Source organism: Phoenix dactylifera, chromosome 2, assembly GCF_051530095.1.
Source record: "Phoenix dactylifera cultivar Ajwa chromosome 2, Ajwa_hap1_PhDact_Kaust_v1.1, whole genome shotgun sequence".
NCBI classification, from domain to species: Eukaryota; Viridiplantae; Streptophyta; class Magnoliopsida; order Arecales; family Arecaceae; genus Phoenix; species Phoenix dactylifera.
The window spans coordinates 32,051,431-32,058,651 of NC_143191.1; the positions used below are offsets into that span (position 1 = coordinate 32,051,431).

At 40.6% G+C, this 7,221-nt stretch overlaps 1 pseudogene; it reads right to left on the reverse strand.

Moving 5' to 3' along the window:
• Window positions 1-2,646: 2,646 nt before the first annotated feature.
• LOC149768286 (translocase of chloroplast 90, chloroplastic pseudogene) lies at window positions 2,647-5,008 on the reverse strand (annotated as a pseudogene).
• Window positions 5,009-7,221: the final 2,213 nt, after the last annotated feature.

Genomic DNA, 7,221 nt, shown 5'->3' on the forward strand with positions numbered 1-7,221 from the left:
GGTTTTCTTGTGTATACTTTGATTTCCCACTCAAAAGTTATTTATTCTGATGAATAGTGCCCTTTTAAATAGTTTTCAACCTTCCTTGGACAAGCCCCATTGATCAGATTTGAAAAACTAGCCGTTACATGCCTTGGGAAGGACAAAAAGTACATCTGCAGAACTAGCCGTTACTGTTCAGCCCGTGTTTGGGTCGGCTCAACCTGTCCTTGGGTCGACCCAACTTGGCCTTGGGTCGACTCAAACATTCCTTGGGTCGACCCTCTCAGAGAACACAGAAACATGAATTCAAACTTCCTTCACTTGGGTCGACCCAACCATTCTTTGGGTCGACTCAAAGTTCACTTGGGTCGACTCAACTTCTTCTTGGGTCGACCCTCTCAGTAATTTCAGAGAGCCATTTTCTGTCTATCTTTCTGTCTTCCATTTGGGTCGACCCTCTCAGGGTTTGGGTCGACTCAAAGTTCACTTGGGTCGACTCAACTTCTTCTTGGGTCGACCCTCTCAGTAATTTCAGAGAGCCATTTTCTGACTGTCTTTCTGTCTTCCATTTGGGTCGACCCTCTCAGGGTTTGGGTCGACTCAAAGTTCACTTGGGTCGACTCAACTTCTTCTTGGGTCGACCCTCTCAGTAATTTCAGAGAACCATTTTCTGTCTGTCTTTCTGTCTTGCCTTTGGGTCGACCCTCTCAGGGTTTGGGTCGACTCAAGCTTGGGTCGACTCAACCACTGTGTGGGTCGACCCTCTCAGTAAATCCAGAGAGCATTTTTCCTTTGCATTTTGAGGTTCTTTGGAGGTTGGGTCGACTCATGCCTACCTTGGGTCGACCCAACTCACTGTTCATTTGTGCTGTTTTTGCATGAGTGTGCCAGATGATTCCTTTAAGTCCCGGGGTTGACCCAATCAACCTATGGGTCGACTCAATTCACACTTTGCTGCATTCTCAAGATTAGATCCATCCAAATGAACAAGACCATATATATATTTTCAATTAAACAAATATACTGAGAGTAATGAACTTATAAATGAAGTATCAATTTAACTTATAGCAAGCTCTAGATAATTGCTTGTTAATCATCAAAATAACACTATCATCCTCATGATGGCCTCTAGCCTTGCTGCAACTCCTTGTTCTGTACTCAAAAGTAGTAGCCTACTGTGCTTCTGGTGACATTTAACAGGCAAATAGGGTAGGCCATCCTTAACCCTGCAACTATAGGAGTTTTTGAGATGGCAGAGAATACTTTTCTACCAATTTCTGCATCTTGAAATATTGAGATTTCAAGTGTGGCGGCCTCTTTTTTTTCCATTCCTCTTTCTAGTTTCTTTGACTCGATGCCTGAAAGTTGGATAGGCTGGCCCTCACATAAGGACCATATTCTTCCAAATTTCTATAAAATACAAGATGTTCATTAAATGAAAGAAAACTAAATTGAGTACCTGTTTTCTTTCTATTTCTGGATTGGAAATTCTGTATTTTATATATCCATGCCATCAAGTCCTTAGGTTTCCTATCAATGACCAAGACGAATCTAATGTATCATAGGGAATTTGCCTTTCCTATTGATTCCTACAGGTTGGATCAAAAAAAATTCTTGAATGAGCACCGGCCATTTGAATCTCATTCCCATTCTAATTTTAGGAGAGAACAAGATACCCCAATGATTCCACTCAAATGAGAAATATCACAAGTTGGGCATCCAGGCTACCTCTTAAGATTTAGAAACAACTAAAAGTTGAGAAGAACTCCGATGTCAAATCTTTGTTAACTTTTCGATCAACTTATCAACATGGTCGTGGTGTTTTGTTCAAATAATCAAAGTTTTCTCGACAAAGCATACAATGACAAAAACTAGATCAAAATGTCAATTAAAATCATCAGAGGCAAAAGAACGGTGCACCAACCTGTCCCTCAAGAGAGTTCACAAGCATAGAGCAACATCCTGATGAGAACGAGGCTTGCCATTTGCGATCTCATCCAGGTTAACTTTGCTGCAACTGACGTATATTTTAACTGGAAATTGTATGTCATCTGGCATTCACCCTTCTAATCAGTAGAGATTTCAACTTACCTACAGTAATGATGTACTCCAAACTGGACATGTTTTGGATTTTTCCAGTCATTGACCTCGTAACCAAAATTATTTTCTTACACAAGTCATCAAATTTCTCCATTCTCAATTCATAAAACAACCAGTGCTGATATACGTATCTCTTTTGAGCAATGCTGCAAGCAACCATCTGAAAAATTATGAAGTGTTCAGAAGCCCACATAAAAATTTCTATGGAGGGGTCAGCAACCAGGCACATTGCTTTTCCTGTTACTTCAGCATTTTAGGGTAAGCTGATATCAACATTCTCATCAAAAAAAAAGGTGCCCGCAACGCATCTGACAATAAACAAAACCATCAGATAAAAAACAAACAGGATGCAATTGTGTAGAACTGTCAATTCATGATTTTCAGCTCTAATCATCTTATAGATGTATTTTCTATGGCATCATCTGCCAAGATCCACAAATAAATAATAGTACACCCCATGCAACGATAAAATGTCGCGCCGGCTCCAAAAGAAAAGAAATGGGAACTTTCTTTGCCTCTAAATTTCATTATCGTATCCAATTGAGTCGCCTCACATCGTTAGTGTACGCTCATGGACCATTTGATCAATCAGAACAGTGGGACGCATGTCTACCAGGGAAATGAGGGCTGCTCATCATGTCCCTGCTCACCTGATTATTTGTATTTCTATTCTATTTATTTATCAAGTACTAGAGAACCAACTCTTCTCCATCAATCCACAGCATCAGTTGGCCTTCTCCGAAATAAGGCCTGAACTAATGAAATAACTGCTATCTCGACGAGTTCTGAGGTGCTGGTCCTTATACAAACTTGACCCAATCTTCTGCTGTTCAAATTGGCACTAGCAGACATCTTCGCAACGCGATTGGCGTGGAAGTCTGACTGAATATTTCCCCCTAGAACCACATCTTTATCCAAGGAAAGCAAAGTGGTGGTGAGCGTCACTTTATCGCCAACAGCGTAGTCTCTTCCCCATATGGTTGCTTCAAAACCTCCTCCATATGCCACATGACAGCAGCCCCGCATCTGCCCAGCATCCAGTGTCAGCATAAATCTCCTCCCAACAGAAATGAAGTCAAGTTTGGCGCCAATAAAGGACACATTACTAAATTTGGTCACAGAAAGCCCGTGCCTCCAGTTGTGTTAAAGCGAAAGTTTCTAAAGCTTGCATCTCCATGAACAGAATATATCAAAACCGTGCCAGCAGTTTGAATGTCAATTCCAAGAAGCAAGGTTTGGCCTCTTGGTTTCATGTACTTTACTGCAGATTCCGCTTGCATAACAAATACTTTTTTGTCGTCATCTGTCACAAAAGCAAAACTTGGAGGCTCTTTTTCACATTCAGAGAAGCCTCCGAATTGATCCCATCAAACCCAACAACGTGATCCCACCAGAATAAGGGATCAAAAACAGGCCTAACAAGCCACTGATCATTGCTAAGAAAATATGGCTATCTACAGGTAGGACAACCAGAGCCAAACCTTAGCAGCACAGTCATATCAGACAATTGCACAACTTCTTGGGAAGCACTGATCTCATAATCATCATTGCTCACAGATGTATCATTAGCAGGAAGCATGCTTTCCCTTCTCCTCCTAATTTCCTCTTTCCACTGCTTCTTCAGAAACAAAGTTTCACAACAGCCCAGCTCATCAAGATACACATTCCTTTGACCTTTGAATAATTATCAAAACTGAGATTTTGTTAGTATATGCATAGGGGGATGCATATCCTAATCATTCTCGTCATTGTTTGAGAGCTCATCCACCTTATCATCAAAGCCACCACCGCTAGATGAAGAACAGGACCGAAAAAGTCATGAGAGGAGATGTGGCAGCAAAGGCAGCCTAGCGCATTTTGGTGTCAATTGAAAGCTGTCCTGGAATTTTAGAAGGGAGTTTGCATCCCCCAATACCTTAGTGGCTATGCACAATATCAACTGAGACTTCCAAACCTGGTCATGTGGTAGAACCTTGTCGCCCTTTATATTTGTCATACACATTGGATGGTTCTCCAATAAAAGGACCGGGATCTCAAGCTGCATGTTAAAAACTGCCAGGTGTGTGCAATGCTGCACCAGATATGTATACTGGTGAGCAAATGTTTCAAAGCTCACAGGGTAACTATCAGGTCCTTCAGGTGGTGGCGAGGAAGAATGAGTCATGACAAGTATGGCGTCGAACCAGATAGAAGAACCAAAAACATCAGTTATAAGCTTCAGTAATGGGTAATCACTATAGCCCCTATTGATGGCATCAAGCCATACAGAACATAGAACAACATCTGGTGGATAATTTTTTATAAACCTTCTCACTGCAAGCATGAGTTTTCTATTTTGACGATGGTTACCATGTGCAGGTGAAAGGCCTGATGTATCTATTACTGTACCCTTGATTCCTTTAATAGTCCCAACAACTTCTAGGATACTATCAGTGGCAGTTTCGAATGCATTATTTGCTCCCTTTGCTTCATCAAAAATCGAATTTATGTTGCATTCTTGCCTACACCAGTTCTCCCCAGAACAAGAATCTTAAATGAGTACTCCAGAGTGGGTCGACCAGAAAACTCTTGCTCTACTGCCATAGCTTTTGCTTTATTGATCTTCAAACATGATCACTTCACATTTGACTCACCAGCTCATATCAAGCCTGCAAGTTGCAACCTGTATAAAAACTGTGCAACTAGAAGATTTTCTGGTGACTGTCCTATCCGATGGACGAGATGCAAGAACTTGATCTGAAGTGCTTCAACTTTGTTTAGAGGATTTGCATTTCTTATCATCATCATTATATTGCTCTAGATGAGAAGTATCAGCTGGAACAAGCTGTGGGTTGGCTCGAAATCCAGTTACATGGTTATTGCTGGAACAGAGAACACCAATAGATACTGTTCCTACCATGCTTATTGTATCTATTGTACTTGGAACACAAAGAACATTACTTCATAAACTTGCTAAAAGTGCAAAAAAGTTTAACAATTGGAACATGGTGTTTTATGCTGCCCAGTGAAAAGAGATAATAAACCTTTCTTCTTATGCTTTTAATTAGTCGTACAGGTATAATTAATGGGTTTAACAGATGACATAGCATAACTAAGTTTAGCAAGTCAAGACATAACATTTTCTTTCAGTAATTTATCCCCTTCAGTTTTATAGAGTTTAAAAAGTTTCAATGATCAGACATCCATGGCTTCTAAGAATTCCACAGATCTAAGCTTCAACCAAAAGCAAGGAGATTCAAAACAAAAATCAGTTTCTCACAAAATTCTCTCAAAAACATATAGGAAAATTAAAGGCAAAATCAGTATCCATTCCAAAAAAAAAAGGTAGAAAATGCATCCACTACAGATATCTAGTCATGAGGTGACTGAATGTTACTTCATTCAAAGGCTTTTGATCTTTTACTTCAACATTATAGGTTGCAAGGTCCGCAAAACCATGACAAGGACTGTATTGATATGTTACTAGTTTGGTAATGTATAATCGGTACAACATGGTACACACTTTGCACCGACTTAGACTCCCATCACTTTTTTCTCACTCCCAGCCATGGTTCAGCCTAAAATCGAGCAACATGCATCGGTACCAAGCAGTACAGGACCGTTTCACTCAGTCCGAACTGGTATGGACCTGTTTGGCTCATATACCAAACCGACCCTAGGAACTGTCACGGTTCCGCACCGGTATGTTATATACACCCCAGTACGGACGGTTCAGGATGGTTTGGAAAAGCATGATAGGTTGCAAGTTTAATGATTTTTCCTTATTACATCTGCTGAATAGGTTTTGATTTCCAAGTTTGCAGCAGATGTTATGTGCTCCGCAATATCTAAATGGAAAATAATATGCAATGTGTTATGCAAAACTTTGCAAACAAAAGTGAGGAAAGGAAGAAATTTGCATGCAAAAATAGAAATTTTTCTGAAAGAAATTGGTTAAATGCAAGGAAAAATAATTAGAGAAATGTTAAACCAAAAATTTCAAGGAAATATTGCTATTTAGGTTACTCTTACAAGTTGATATGGATAAACTTCAAGGTACATTCTTTCATTAAATCTTCCAATTGGATGTATACTGGTATCAGTAAAAGGTTGTAGATGTCCATGCCAAAAAGACATACCCAAATTTGACCGTAAGCATTAATACAAAATCACCATTGCTTATGTCCATTTGAGAACATTGCTATTCTGTCTTTCCGGTAAATAATTGATGTGAGACTAAACACACGCCCACACAGTTCCTCACATACTCCCGCCATTTAAACTCTGACATCCTCGCCAGGATAAAGATCCAAATCCATTCAAATCCAATCACAAGCACCGTAATCAACTCGTGGTCAACCCAAATGGATTCGTGCTACAGTATCCCCTAGTCCACATAGGATATGAACCAGATCCACTTTGATACTATTTGTAACAACCCAGGATCTCTTCCAAAAAGGCTAGTTGAAAGATATTATTTAAGTTCTTTGGCCCTGTATAAGCATCCAAGATTTACCCAGAGCAGAGCTAATGTGGGACCAAATATCTTGTCGAAACTCTGGCCAAGCTCTTGGTGGTCCCTTATGACCAATCAAAAGGATCTCAATCGTCAGCAAGCAAACCGAACTAGCCGATCCTCTATTTTCGGCCAATCTTACCATCAGTTTTCATTTTCTTCCATCTCGCTGCCGGCCGTTGTTGTCCTTGCCACCAGTAGCTGCCGTAGCCCGCTGCTCTCCAGCCATTGCGACCGCTCAGCCAACCCTCCCCTCCCTTTTCTCTATTTTGAGAAAGAGAATAAGAGAGCCTACATGGTTCTCTTCAGTCCGTTCTCTCTTCCCTCTCTTTCTCTCTCCTCTCTCTTCCTTTCTCCTTCCTCTCTCTAGTTAATCCAATGGATTTACTGGAAGGGACTCAAGGGACTTGGTGGTGGACCCCTGATGGACCCCAGTAGAGGGTTCTAGACTGTCAATTTTCACTTTATGATTTTCGCTTGGTGGTGAACCCGAGACGATCTGGACAAGAAGATGTTGAGCAGGATACTCTACACCCTAGTTCTTAAATCGAGGTGTGGGTCAGTACACACTGTGTTTGAGCTTGTCACTAGTAAAGATAAGAATCCTTGTACACAATCATCTGTATCTATAACTATATTTATTT